We start from the raw sequence: 16016 nt of genomic DNA on the forward strand, positions 1-16016 counted from the left end.
GAGATGGAACGCTTTGCGTTACTGCACGTACAGCAGGCGCTGCCAGCAAACAGTTGCAATATGCTTAAGCACACTTTAGTGCTCTCCAGAGAGCAATTAGGATGCAGAGAGGAAACCAGGTGAATTCTTTATTAGAGCAAAACAAGGCATCATTTTCCCAGCTTGACAAGAAAGGACAAAAGGTACAACTCTGAACCAAAAGGATTTCTCCTTGAGCCTCATGAGCCAATCATAGGTCTAAGAATCTGTCTAGGAAACCACCCTCTCCATTAAAAAACATCTACAATGGAAGTTACTATGACCTTAGCTATCCATCAGGCCCAGACCACCCCAGTGTTTACTATTTCTGCTAAATAAAGGATCAGATCATTGCCATAAGCTGATGTGCATTTCAACAGTCAAAAGTTGTAGAGTCAGCCTTTCTGTCCGAAAGCAAGATAGAAAAATACTGCATCTTACTTTCAGGCAGCTAAGCTTTGTGATTATTTCCCCTGTGACAAAAGCCAACAAAATAACCTCTCAAGAATTAGCCACAACTAGTTTGAGTGTCAGTAGTGCATTATTAAAAAATAACCCAACTTATTCAGACTGGACCAGATACCCTGGTATGAAAATAGAAATTTGCACTTCTATAAAGCATGCCAAAGGAACATCATCCAAGCAGTTCTCATTGTGTTCAGAGGAAACCCTCATAAAGACTGAAAACTTTAAAAAAGGACTTTCCATCGTCTTTATGCAGGTGAAACAACTTGGGCACCTGGATCACCTGGGCTTTTCTCCTCTTGCAGTCCTGCCCAACTGCAGGAGGTCACAGCAGCCAAGAACTACTTGCAGAGATGGTTGGCTTGAATCAATTTTTTCTGCATGTTTGCACATCTGTGTTTTAGGACTTCAGCTACTGAACTCTCAGCTTGCAGACAAAGTCTTACTATTAACACGAATTAAATTGGTCCAGATCCAGCCTTCAGAAGCTCCTTCATCACATTTTTGCCCACTCTGCCCAGAGATGATCCTGGAGACACTGCAGTTTCAAACTTGCACTGTGACACTCTCCATCTTGCTATCTGAGCTTCTGGCAGTCTAAATTCCGTGTTCAATGAAACCTTGCCTCAAGCTTCCAGGGGAGCCAGTTTGGCTCCTTTGAACCCAGTATCCTCACTTAAAACAAGCACATCTAAACACACTTATCATATTGCAGCACCAAAGTTCTCATACAGCACATATTTTTCTTCTACAAGAAACAAACTACATTCCTACTGCTATAAATACAGTATGTTCACTGGTTCCCTCCTTGGAAAAATGTCAGGTTCATTTGTCATGTCTTAACTTACATTAGGCAAGATTTCCAGTCCCAGAATTCATATATATAATGTATACAAAAACAGATTGGAGAGGAAGGATTAAAGAAGCAAAATTATATCAAAGCAATTTAAGCTGATGCCGTCCTGCCTGTATAGAGGAAACTGAATTTGAAATCCTGTTTCTTCTTAACTAATTTAGATTCTACATCAGACACAGAAAAGGTGAGACAGGCTCAGCAACTCAAGAAAGCCAAGACAACCAAGAAAATAAGCGCTGAACCCAAAGAGACAGCAACTGATCTTTTACTGTAAAGGGAAATACGTGAAAAATTCAGACTTGATGTTACTCTCCTTTTAATGTTATTCTAACTACATTACATACACGGTTCTTCTGGATATTAAATATTATATCCAGCAATTGGAAATCTTTTTATGATAAATGCACAACTAAACATCAAGAAGGAACAAGCATTTACAAGTTCAACAGCACAGGGTACGATGCACATGCCATACTACACCAGGGAGAAATACACTGAGAGCTTGACTGTCATGTGAAAAATATGTGATTTTGGTTTTTGCAAGTGAAAAAAGCACCATGGTTGTGCACGTGTTCTTATGTATTTTTGGATACATTAAGCCTAATATTAACTAAGCAGCTAATGCCAGAACATAGTTTGGAATGCAGACCATAATTCAGGATCCAGGGGGAAATGCTGCTGTACACTGTGTGCAGCAGGGAGTACTGGTGGGAGTTTGGAGGAATTTAGATGTTCTAAGAAAATGAACAGAGAAACAAGGTCTGCAATCAGTAGTTGAACTGATTGGACAGAGGAACAACTCTTATAGGTGAGCTTTAGCTTCCAGGGTATGATGGCCTTTTGGAAATGAAAACTGTTGGTCAGAGTGAATTCTCCTCTCTGAGAAGATGAAGGTGACACCCTGGGACAGGCTGTAAGACTAAACAGAAAGGGATATTAGAATGCTGGATCCCAAGACATAAAACAGTGCTTAAACACTGACATTTTCTGCAGATCATTGTGCCTGGTATTGGCCCTTTTTTTGTGCTGGGAGATTGATGTGGCCCTGGGAGCTGCCAAAGAGCAGGACAACATCAGGTGCTCTCATTCCCCACTCTGCTTCTTGGATGGACATCACATCACTCTGTACACCCCCATGGCAGTATCCCCCCTACTTCTGCAGGGGTGTGGAAAGAAAGGCATTTGACCTTCAAACACAGAATCATAGAATCTCCTGTGTTGGAAGGGCCCCCAAGGACCATCAAAGCCCAACTCCTGGCTGCATGGCTGAACGTTCTTTTTCTCATTTTAATCTTGGACTACACTGAAATTTCTCTTTTCTTTTAGTGCTGAGACACCCCTCAATTATTTTTTATCAGAATTATTAGGAAAGAATGTATGTTTGAACTGTAAAAGAATTTTATATTTTTGCATACTGTATGTCCTACACAGTCTTTGATTTAGCCAACATATTGTCATGAAATAAAACAAAATAAGAAGGATGAGAATGGCTGTTTCAGACTTTAAGAAGAAAATTCATTTAGATGGCAAGGCAGAGTTCCTACAACAATCCACATCTCAAGTCATCTGCCTAATAATATGACCACAGCTATAAATGATTAATTAAGAAATATGTGGGGCTCCTGAAAGTCTCCACCACACATTTCCTTACTGCTTTGAGCAAGACATTTAACCTCTTTACTTCCATTTCTCCACCTCTGAACCAGCATAACAACAGTCTTGCAGGATAATTGCAAGGCCTGATTTGGGTTTTTTTTTGGTCAAATGCTTTGAACATGAAAAGCTCAAGATGAATCGCCTAATGCATTTTTTTTCTGGTTCTACTCAGAACACCCTCAAAAAGCCACCATGAAAGGGAGATTGCTTTTAGTCATCAACTCAACAGCAGTGTTGGGCACAGCCAAGCAAGCAATAGGGCAGCAAACAAGGCAGCAGAGGTTTGCCCACACCCTTCACCTTCACCCTTCACCAGTCCTGTTCTTTTCCACAGCTGCCATCACCCCTGTGCCAGCCTGTCACACCAAGACCACTGTCAGACAACCACCAAGCTTGTGATGACAACAGAGAGCATTCAAGTTCCTGCAATTTCCTGCAGAATGCCTCTGGATGACTAAGATAGAAATGCTGTATTGTTTGAGGACACCTGTGCCTTTTCTTCGACTGGAAGGGCTTCAGAAAATCCTTGCACAGGCATCATCTGGGCATTTACTCCACAAGATCTGATTTTAAGCCTTTCAACTGCCCATTCCCCCAAAAGTTCTGAACAGAATCACAGCAGGTGCTTTCACAAGCTAAGAGCTTAAAAGTACCTGCTATTGTAGTGTTTTTCTGTCCTATACTGCTCACCCACCCATCCCAGGAATGTTGTACTTCCAGGCATTATGGGTTAGCAGTGATCACCCTGCATGACCACTCTGCAGCCACATACACACTGTGCAATCCATACCAGGCATGGAATTGCTCATCTCCATGGAAAGGAAGTCCAGTTCCTGAAAAGTTGCTAAGCTCTAACCTCTTCCTCTCCTCTTCTGGGACTTTTAGCTTGAAACTAAGCTGAATATAGGAATATTGATGATGGCAGCTGTGATTGTGTCCTGTGACTAATGAAAATATAAATTAATAGAAAAAGTGTTTGCCTTTGAAATGTACCAAATTGTAGCAAAGAGCCTACAATATTCCACTATTTCCCCAAGTGGGACATCCCCAGGCCTTCCTTGCAAGGGCTTTTAGATCCCAGCTGCAAATTACTCAAGTCAAGCACTGCTTGGCACTCATTAATATGCATTAAAGACTAGAGCAGAAAACACTTAATCAAAAGGAAACGGCAGTTCAGAGAATCAAAACCTCTGCTAAGGTTAGCAAGGCAGTTATTTAGAAGTGAAAGCCACACCGAAAAAATTCACAAGGAAGACTGAGAGTGAATGTCCTGTCTAATTATGACACAAATTACACTGATAAGCCACAAATGACCCCATTTGTGGATGACATGGAGTTGGGTTCTAGAGTTCCACTAATCTCTTTTGGGGGTAACAGGGCTCCTGCAAATCCCTGGAGATCTCCCAAGGCTTTCAAGGACCACAGGATCTACATGTACTGGCAATGGCCACAGCCACATGGGCTTTCTGCCCAGGCTAGTGACACTAATCCCATCCCACACGATGGAGATCTCCTTTCCAGCCCAGGAGACCTGCCTGAGCTTTGCCACCACACACAGAGCTCAGCTGAGCAGCAGGTTTCTTCTCACGTCTCCTCAACATCCCCAGCCCCTCCTGCATTTCTAAAGACATTCTTCAGAAGCCTAATTTGACAGAAAAACTGCCTGGCATATTTAGATCTACAGAAAACTCCAGGTTTTGGAGCGTTAGCTCCTGTGGATAATTAAATGTCTCTCTGGCTCTGCACTTGGTGAGCGACTTAATTGTCTCCTCATTGCATTCAGATCACAGCTCCTTGTTCTGGGCTGTAATGAAGTAACCATCCAGCGGCTGCTTCAGGACTCCAGAGCCTCAGCCCATCCTGAAACCAGGGGTTTAATTAATGCTCATTTTCTTCCTCATTAGTACAGATTTACAAAGCTTCTCATTGCCATAAAAACTTAGATTTTTGACAGATTTACATCCCAATCTCTGAGCACATGATACAGATAGGAAGATAAAATTAAATGCGAACAAACCTGAAATTAATATTTTTTTTAAATCCACATAACTGGTTAATTAATTAAATCAGTAACTTAGAAAAACAGTGTTTCAGAAACTCTTAGAAATAGCATTTCTGTAAATAGAGAAAGATCTAATTTTTTTTGAATATTTGATTCTGAAAGAGGTAACTAGCCAAATTACATACCTGCACACGAACAAATCCCAAATACAGTCTTGAAATACGGGCTATTTTCTTGAGACAAAAGCAACGTACAAACTATCTGATATTTACCCTCAGCGCCTGGATTATGAGCTGCACTCCCTGCAATGCCAGTGAACACTCCAGATGGAAACTGGCAATATGTGATTCTCCCAACAATCAATTCACAGAGAATCTGAGAAAGACTTGAATTTAAATGTAGAGTTGCCAAAAATACTCTGTAGATGACTTGAAAGGGAAAATATTTGTATTTTCAGGACAAGATATTGGACAAAGTCTTATGCCATGTTCATATCAATGTGCTTTTACCTAAAAACACATTTCTCTACATTTGACCAAAGCGTAACTAGCAGAGCAGGGAATTTGCAAATCCCACATGTTACTTTCATGATGCTTCCCTGGGTCTTAGAGCCACAGGAACATGCTTCTTCACACAATAACAGATGAGTCCTCCCAACATGAAAGCCAAGTACAGAAATACTCTTTGCTCAGTTACAATGGAATGGACCTGGTGCACCAGGAGCTCCAGTGGCTGGCCTGAGTTCACCCAGGGCGTCTGTGGCAGAGCTATGGACATGGCACAGACCTTCCAAACTCATCTCTGCCCTTGTGGGATCTCTCTATATTTTCCCTTGTGCAATGTGTTAATTCCCAATCACACAGTATATTGATTCAGGAATATATGAGTTTGGAAATTTACTTCCATTCAGCTTAATTCATGTAGATAAAGCAAAAAAAAAAAAAACCCAAAACCTTCTTATGTCATATTTGCATGTGATTCTTTGAGAACATTCCTCCAACTAGTGAAGCATTGCAGAGGAAGAATTGTGCAGTGCTGCAAATTCATCCTCCTTTACAGTGAAAGGAGGTACTGAAGGAATTGTGGCAAATATTTGGAACACACTGGCACTTACTGTGCCGCATTCTCCTGCTGCCCTCAATCTACACTGATCTATTCAGGTCCAGACTGGATGGGGAAGAAAGTTTCTAACTGATCATATATACTTTTGTCAGCTTTTTTTTCAAAATGGTTTGCAGTTAAGTCATGTTATTTTCACATATTCTCAAAAAATTAAGGGGTGAATAATTATTGGTACACATGAGAATTACACAGCCAGAATTACACAGAGAGGCAGAGCCTTTTGGGTCACCCTATGGAAGCTGTGTGTCCCTTAGGGCTCCCATTTATTCTCTGCATGGGGGTAAGGTCACATTTTCAGTGCACTTTGAGATCTCCTAATGAATAGCACCATACAGGAATCATTGCTGCTAAGAGCTCTTTCATGACAAGCTGCTTTCTACAGTCCTTGTTGCTCAAGGGAGGATGGGTATCCATCCATTCATGCATCTACAGACTTCCTTCCCCTGCTACCAAAAATAAAATTTTGTCCCCAGAGCCCAGCTTAGTCACTACACAATTGCAGGTGTGATTGATAACAGCAGGGGGACAAATCTGAGCCAATATAACCTGAAGTTATGAAAGCTGCATTAGTTTATAGCAGATGGGAATTTGGACCCAAATCTTGCAGTTTTATGGTATAATTCATTTCAGGAGCTCAAAAGGGTTTTCTGTGGTTTTTTAGGGACACACTAGTGAGACAGACTGTGTCTCATTCTCAGTGAACCATCGAGAAAACAGACACAATTAAAGTGATTTCACAAAGCAATGCCAACAGATTTCAAGACAAAGGTCCTGGCCAAAGGGCCTGGCTTTCACCAGTGAGCAATGCTAAAAACACTGCTTTCAACTCCTCTGCCTTTACAAGAAAATTACCAAATTCTCACCTCTGTCACTCAGCGCCTGCCCAGGGCCAGCAGCAGCAGCAGACCAGGCACAGCCCCAAGCACTTCCCTCCAGTAAATCTCCTGCCTCTGTCCCCCAGGACCTGCCCTGTCCTAGCAGCCACTCACCTATGAATCCTCAGAGAACCCAAGAGATAAATCTCGCTTTCAACAAGTTTAGGTAATACACAAACCCAGATCTTTCAGTATTTGCCAGAGACACTCCTTTTGCAGAGCACAGCCTGCAAAAGTGCAAAGGGCTCTGAAGCAGGCAAATTCAGAGCAGATCTCCCTGCAGCTGCTGTACAGGGAACAGCCTGGCACCTCTGCCATGTTGGCTTCCACCTTTCAGATACCTCCACCAGCCTCATCTCCATTGAGCCCACCTGCAAAAATGTTACAGTAGTGTAGCTTTTGAGAGATAATCAGCTCCTTTAACTAAAATAATGCATAAGCAAGAATATTTTGGAAATTCTCTAGGCTTGATGCCCACAGGTATGTGTAATTCAGAGTGGGAAAGAGGTGAGTTATTAAATAGCTGTTAAGAATGAAAATGATAAATGTGGCAGATCTTGCAGACTCAGGGGATTGTAAACTTGATTGCTGTTGTTGCAAGCAGGGAATAGTAATTGCAGTGCCCTGAAACAGAGTTTCTCAACTTTAATCTTTCAGGGAGGAAAAGCATGAATATCAAGTCCATGAATTTGCTAACAGCAAGATTCAAAAAGATTAACTTTCCCAATTTTGACACACAGAAGCATTTGAAATAAGGCATTTCTGAGGACATGGACAAAACACATAGTTGAGTCCTACCCTCAGCAATAAAACTTAATTGACCTTCTGCAAGAAAACGAAACAAGTCCAACTGGAAAGGTTTTCAGCTCAAACTCTCACAAAATGGGACAATTGCTACCCAAGTTTCTTTTTAAAAATATATTTACTTAAGGCACAAATCACCACCCACTTAAGTCAATGGGTGTCACGTTCATAAGTCTCAAAGTCAGAATTTATAAATGGATTTGTAAATACTAAAGCAGTTTAGTCTCATATTCTATATAAGACAGGCCAAAGACTTTTTATCAAAGCACCACTGCAGCCTCCCAAAAATTGTCTGCAGCAGGGGTGGAACAGATCCATTGATGGGTAGGAAACAGAGTCCAGGGCTTTACTATGGTAAACAAGATCAAAAGATCCAGACCACAAAAAACTGCAGAAAAAGGTTTACTGTATTAAAAAAGAAAAAAAAAAATTTAACATATTAAATTAATCTGAGTGAAAACTCAGCATTTAAAGTAATTTTAAATTAGCTACCACAAGGAAAGACCCCCAGCAGGTAAAAACTGCCAGCTGGGAGAGAGCATCTTATCTCACACACACTTCACACTGTTCCATGCAAAAGCTCATAACCCAAAGCCTGGATTTGGACAGGTCTGGATTCGTGGCTTGGAAATCAGACATGGTCCTTCTCTGCTAAATGCCAGCTTTACTCTAACAGGATGCCCATAAGGGTGCAGGAAAACAAAAGTAACAAAAGGTTGCTGCAACTGGGGCTTGTTTTTATTTACACATCCTATAGCCAGGCTTATTTTAACTTTCTTTCTCTTGCCCTGCATTGGAGAAATGGACCTGGAAAGCAGTTTTTGAAATGAGAGCATGAAAACCTAATGAGAGATGAGCTTTCAATATTATACTGCACTCAGCTGTAGGCTCCCAGTACAAGATGTCAACAAAGTGCAAGATACAGTACAAAAACTAAAATAATTAATCCCTCGAGGAACAGGCTTATTAAGAAGGATTAAATCAAAGAATTAATGTGCACTATTTGTCTGTGTGACAAAGACGAAGGGAGGCATATGATAACTCTCCAAGATCTGAAAGCATAAAAAGAATAAGAATTGCTGATGAGAAAAGCTTGGACATACCAGGAAACAAACAAAAAAAGAGACTCTGACAAGAAATTTTAGCCTGCAATATTATAGGCAGTTTTATGCAAAAAAACAGCTCAAAACTTGTCCTTAGAAATTTTTAAACACCTTATTTTTTACACTGCACTAGTACCTACAGTTCAAGGACCAAGGTTTAGGCATTGCACAATAACAAAGACATTTTAGCAGACTTCTGCAGAGGAAATAATAAAGAACATCAGCTGAGTCCAAAACAGACTCAAGGAGCTCAACAGTAGCTGGTGATCTACATCCTTTGAAAAGCAAAATCAAACATGAGTTAGGTTCAGACACCAAAGACAATTACCTGCTACTGGCTGGTTTTGAAAACAAGGTAAGGCCTCACATCTGGTCAAACAGTGTGGCTCGTGCAATTTTCTTTCCCTCTTTTTGATCACCTCCATTTTTTATGGTTTTCACTATTTGTGTTTTTCCTGATATTTTTCTCCTCTCCTCCCTCCAAGGCTGCAGCTACTAATAAAACAATTTAATATTGAGTGAATTGAAGAATAAGAATGTTCCTTCTTTTGCTTTGACTATGGCTCCAGCAACCATAAACTTTTCACCATACTCCAGGAAGCACAAAATGACTTTAAATATCACACACAAAATTCTAAAGGACAAAACCACAGTTAGATAATAACTGTAGAAAGCTGAAAAGGTAGCAAGTGTTGCAATAGAAGGTAGGCTGGTAATAATGTTTTATTTTGGAAAAGCACCTCTACTCTTGGGCAAAAGTTAAAAGAAAAGTGTCAGTTTAAAAAAAAAAATTAATATCCAGCAGCACTCAAGTAGCTGGAAGTTGGACACAACACACATTGAGTCAAATGGAGCCTGTAAAGGAACATAAGAGAGTATGGAAAATAAAGGCACAGCAAGAAGCACAAGTCAGCCTGTAAATCTTTCAGAACTACTAGAAATCAAATTACACACCATATGTCAGTGGGCTAATGTATTCACACCAGCAGAGCTGGGTTAGCACCACCACACATTCTGGTAAGTTTACAACTGGTGTGTGTTTATTTGGACAATACTATTACTATAGAAGATATTAAGCAAGTTCTTCAAGAGGTGGGATGGTTTCCATAATTTACACATCTACTATAAAATTATATGGCTTTCTTCCTTAAAGTTGCCTTTAAAAATCTCACGGGATGGTTTTAGAATTAAACAGACATTATTAATTTAGATTACTAGGGACAGATTAAAAAAAAAAAATTGTAGTTCTTGAGTCACCAACAGTGCTTAAAAACTTTTCAAAATCAGTTGTCCAAGCACAGTTAGAAGAACTACCAGCTGGGAATAGGGGTCAGAGGAAATACTTTGGTAAGGGTGCCACTTATCTACCTCCATAAATGCAAAAATCATTATTAGTTTTCAAAACAAATTATCAGATAATCTGTATCTACAGCCCCACTCACTCTAAAGTCAATTATTGCATTGTGTCTTTAAGTCCTGTCTAGAGAGGACCAAACATCCAGTCCAGGGCAAAACAGCTGAGGGCACCAAGGGTGCTGCTGAGGGTGCCCAGCAGCGACACTGGGGCATCCAGGAAACATCCCTCATCCAGAAAACAGAGCTCCAACCAACCCATGCTTATCCCAGACCAGACAGGTGAATTTACACACTGAGTTGTGGCCATGTGGCCAGTCAGCCACTGAGCTTCACAACAAATTTCCAAGCGTTTTTGAAAAATTACAAAGGAGGTCAACATAGTCCTTGCACTTCCGCTTTGAATTTGCTGCTAGCTACACAATTTAGGTTAGAGATAGCAGTATCAGGAGCCCTAGAGACAGAACTCAGAAAGATCAAGGAACGAATGCACAGGAACGTGTCAAATGGAAGATAACATTGACAAAAAACTAAAATTCTTTGTTAGAAACATTTAACCAACCTACACACAAGTCCTAAATTAGCTACTTCCAACTCACGTGAGGGATGACAACTATTGCAACAAGTTCAATAAATATTTCCTTTCACTTCACTCTACAAACTCAATCAGCACCAAAACAGAAAAAAAAAGAGTTTAAATATGGGATAAAAAAAGACAAGACAGATGGCATTGTTTTGTTGTTACACAAGTCAGTCCTATAACTGCACTGAAAACACGGGATGCAGGGTGCCTGCAAATACAACCTAACTGACATGTTTCAAAGAAGTTGAATGGGAGTGACCAGGATCTCAAACTCATCCTCATTTCAGCAGGGAGGCTGAAAACATTAAATATTTGTTTTAACATGAATGAGAAGGACAGAGAAACACAATTAATGGTGTAATAAGGACTACCTGAAAGTCATCTCTTCATTTCACAATAGACTATCAATTAGATTAAATATTCTTTCCCCCATCTCCTTCTGCCTAAAACAAATCACAGAGTAACTCTACAGTTTTTATTCTCCAGCTGACATTTTATAGCAAATTAAAGACCTTTAATACAAACAGTGAGGAGCCTCAGAAGCTCCCGGGTGCCCCAGAAAGAACAGAAGCAGGTCTGGACTTCTTGATTTTGGACTCCTGCCAGACCAAAAGATTTTATTAAATGAAAATGCCCAGAGGATCCTAAAGAGAAAATCTCTTTTAGTTTATTTGTTTAACTAGTGATATTGCTTCATATTTATGGGCTGAGTTTGTGCTAGTTACATTTTGTTTTTTCAAGTCAGTGTTCCAGATGACCCGGGTTTCACAAGACTTACACCTACTGTGACAGTTTTACAACCTGTTGTAGCTGCCCCACACAACACAGCCAAAGCCAAGCTGCTCTTTTGGTAACACTGTCAGGTTTCCAGCTCTCCTTCAACAGGTTTCAAATTCTATTTAGGTCCCTCATCTCTATGGTAACTGCCAACTCCACGGAACCTCACAGCACCGTGCTGGAGGAAAGCAATCCCCCATCCCTCACTGGGGAAATGAGAGGAGGGTAAGCTGGCTGACTTGCCCAGGGACATGCAGGAACTCTGTGGCAGAGATGGGAAACCAAATGTCCTGAAGACCAAGTCCAGAGCATGATCCACAAGGTGCCCTTGTCACTCCCACCAGCAAAATCTCTCACTTCAGGCAGCTCTCAGGATCAGAGTCACTTCCAACCATTCCATGGCTCTCAGTTTAAAAAGCAGGAGACGTGTGGGATATCTCATTGCCTGCTGTTCCTGTTCTACTCTGCTGCAAGGAGTTGGTCAACCAATGACCCTCTCTGCCTCCCACCACCAGCACAGCCACCAGCCCTGGCTGGCCACAGCACTGCAACAAGGAGCTTCACACAACTGGACTTTCATGGGATTCATCTGAACTCTGGGGAAGCAGGAATTTCAACAAAACTATTAAGGTTGTTTTTAAAAGTTTTCCAGATTTTATCATTTTTCACCCAGTCTGCAATTCTCCTTCCTGGCTTTTGAGAAATGGCACACAGCTGTGCTTTGGATCACAGCTGTGACTGCTGGCAGCAGGCACAGGGGGCCCAATGCTAGGCTGGGGTGGCCAGTGTCACCCTGAGCCACCTGGGGCTTCTCATCAGCCAGGAGAGACCAGGCCCTCTCGTTGGCATGGCAGGCTGAGGTGTTGTGGTGCTAGGCTGGGGTGGCCAGTGTCAGTCACCCTGAGCTACCTGGGGCTTCTCATCAGCCAGGAGAGACCAGGCCCTCTTGTTGGCATGGCAGGGTGAGGTGTTGTGGGCTCCTGCACTGTCACAGCATTTCTGAGCTGTGAGATATCCTCTGGATCTGCTCTCCTGAGTAGAAACACTGGGGAAAAAATTACCACACATATGAAAGGCAGTGGGGAAGACACAAGACGAAAAATCCAATCAATGTTGGGTTTTCCTGCACTTGAAGTCAGTTTTGTTTGTTGTGTTTGCTCCTTCAAGTGTTTGTTTGTTTTGTTGTATTTGGTCTGTTTTGATGTTATCCAGGCTCCTACTAATTCTCAGCATCTTATTTTCACATCCATCTTTTCCACAGATCCTGAACATATTCTCTGCCTTTTCCAAAGAGCTCTCTGGGTTTTGTGTCTCTGCAGAACAGATGGCACAACACTCAGATTTGCTTTAATAACTGAACCAATGCAGTTGCTTTGTTCTGCTCTGCTCACAGCTGCTTGGTGAGCTGTGTCTCTGCAAGCCAAGGGCAGGGATGCTGTGCCCATCAGCAGGCAGTGGGCAGGACCAGGCACTCTCCAGATCCCCTGGACCCAAACTGGCCTGAGGGCAGCATGGATGGGCACAGACATGGCATCTCCCAGCTGGCAGCACAAGGAGCAAACACCAATAGGCACCTTCCTCCCAGGTCCTCAAGAAAAGCAAACCTTGGGAAAGCAGTAAAGTGCAAGGGGAGGTAGGGAGAAGTAGGAGGACAAAAGAACAAGATATGCTGACTCTCCCAGAAGAGCCTGAGGATAAGTGCTGTCATTTTTAACCATATTTCAACTTCTTAAGCAGCCTCCCATCAGTCAGAATTACAGTTTGTGGAAGGAACCTGTCCCATCTTGGAAAGCCAGAGGCCATGTAGCCTCGTGACAGCAGGCTGGGATCACACAGCTTCTGAACAGAGCCAAGCAGTGACAATTAACCCCTGGCCTGCCAAGAGCTCTGCAGTGCTGGCAGACACAGGGAGCAAGCCATCCCTGAAAGTTGTGCCTGGTGATGGATGAAACAGTCTTTAAACAGCCTGCTGTGGCCAGGTGACATCGTGCTACAGACAGGACCCCTCCTTCCTCAGGTGGGCTCTCGTGTGCACAAAGGGCCAGCTCTAGTTTAGTGGTCCAGATTTCTTCTGGGCACAACTGCCTCAAAAGAAAGAAGATGATGAGTTCACACTTCCAACTGATCACATCAGCAACCAGAGGTGTGTTTGAAAGAGCCTTTCCTCCTCTTCCACAAACTCACCATCCATTTTTAGAGTGACACAGGGAAATATTTCAGGCCACTTCAATTCAGTAAGGAATTTTTAGATACACATTTTTGGTTTCCATTTGGGCTAATGCCCATTAGAAACATAATAAATTACCATGGAGAGAGAGATGTCATTTTTCAACCCATGGAGACAATCCTAGAGGAGGAAGAGAGGAAGCATAAGGAAGTTATGAGCTCAGAGATCTTGCTTTGGGGGGAATAAAGCCTGTGTAGAAGAAAGGGATTAATAAAAGACCTGTGTGTTCCTAGAGATCAGACTCCTCCTGGATTTACATTGGACTGGTGTTCCTCAAAGCTTTACATTTGAGATATCTTTGCTTTAGCAGCCAGTACTAATAAAGACAAAACTTTAAATGTATCAACACATCCTCAGTTATAAACACATTACTCTGTTCCTGGGAACCAAATTATTTCAGTATGAATCAACTTTTTCATCCACTCACCAACTCCTACATTCATTCACAAGTGTGTTGTATTTGTAACTGGTCACTAAAGGTAGTGACACTTACAATAGCTCTGACAGAAACAGACTTTGGGACCTACTTCCTACCTTGGGCAAAGAGGAGGTAGAAATGAGAGCAGAGTAGTAAAGGCCAACATTTTTCTACAAGATTTAAAGGTTTCTCTTAGAGAGTTTATGCTGATTTTTTTATAGTTTATTGGAAGAAAAGAAAAAAAGTCATTTTAGTTCAGTCTCGGAGGAACTGAAAACAACTTATTTTTTATTTGACTCTCTCCAAGACTCTTTATGTATCCCTCAAGAGTGAACAAAAGTTTGCTTTTTTTCACATCTTGTAGAGATTTTTTAAAATTAGCATAATGCTTTAAAATTAATTGCATTTTTAAAAAAGAATAACTTCAGCTTTCTTGCAGGCAGCTAGTGTAACACATGATTATGCAAACCACAACCAATATTTTGGTGCCAAAAATACAGCTCAGCAGAGAAATGTATAAATACTGGCCAAGCCTTGGAAAGTTCGAGTAACAGAAGTAGATAACAGAGTTCTCCTTTCAGCAGCTATTCAAATTTCCTTCCTTTTTAACCTCCTTGGAAAGGAATCAATTAAAAACCAAACATTAATACAACTTCTACACCATTTTTTTATAGCTTCTATCTCATGGGATAAACTAAATCACACCTTCAAAACTCCCCTTAACATCTCCTTTCAGAAAGCAATGTCATTCACTATGGCCAGAGCTCTCTGTGCTCAGCTCCTGGGGCTATGAAAGCAAAACCTCAAAAACAATAAAATTGAGGTGGCAGAAACTGGGCTTTGGAACTCTGTTCTTCTCCAAGACTTGCACATGACTCTGCAACAACCAAGACACTTGGCACAAGTGAAAGTGTGGGCAAACAGAGGGGTTTCCTATTTTACAAGTGATTCATAGGAGAGAAATTGCTGAAAGACCCACTTACTTTCAAATTTGTTTTTGCTCTCTGCAAAGGCAAACTTGGGAATTTATAGATTTTTTTATAGAGCAGTACTTGTATAAATTTTATAGACTGCTAAAATTAACATGCAGGTATTCATAACTACTTACTAATGCTACTTTAGTAAGAGCTGAAATATAACAAAATATTTCTATGCATAAAAAAGTAACTTTCAAACCTGAGCCTAATCTTTCTTCAGTGAAGCACACAGGCAAAGATCAGCCAGGTACCTGTCATGCACATCTAAAACAATAGCCAGGCCTGATACTGAGAGGCCCCTGAGAATATCACAGAGGGAAAAAAAATCATTACATTAGAATGTAAGTACAGCACAGACCATGTGATTGCATTATCTAACATGACTACAAGGTTTTTCAAATCATTGGATTCATATGGAAAACACGTGGATAGAGAAACCTTGAAACAAGCTTCTCCATCTGTCACCTTTCCCTCCCATAAGTGCTGTGTCACTGAACAGTCAGGCTGAGCCTCCAACTCTTCTCAGCAAGGAAAGGACTAACCATACTCTAAATTCTCACTGGAAATGCCTAACTTGGAATAGTTGCCACTCTTAATATCAGTATATAAGGCTGTAGCACAGACCTTGGACACAGTGCTTAAAAAAGCACATCCCTCCACGCAGTGCAAAGCTGATTTTTTTTTCCATTTGTTCTCCACTGGTCTGTTCTGCATCTTTTTAGTTGTGTGAGTTAATGCTCATTAACAATACACACAGGTTTATTGGGATTTGGTTTTCCT

At 41.3% G+C, this 16016-nt stretch overlaps 1 protein-coding gene across 1 annotated transcript in view; it reads right to left on the reverse strand.

Moving 5' to 3' along the window:
• The window catches only part of ADAMTS2 (ADAM metallopeptidase with thrombospondin type 1 motif 2), a 175074-nt gene that overhangs the window by 112705 nt on the left and 46353 nt on the right, over nt 1–16016 (reverse strand). The gene's annotated exons all lie outside the window — the stretch shown is intronic.

Source organism: Passer montanus, unplaced genomic scaffold (assembly GCF_014805655.1).
Source record: "Passer montanus isolate IOZ18808 unplaced genomic scaffold, ASM1480565v1 scaffold15, whole genome shotgun sequence".
In the NCBI taxonomy this organism is placed as follows: Eukaryota; Metazoa; Chordata; class Aves; order Passeriformes; family Passeridae; genus Passer; species Passer montanus.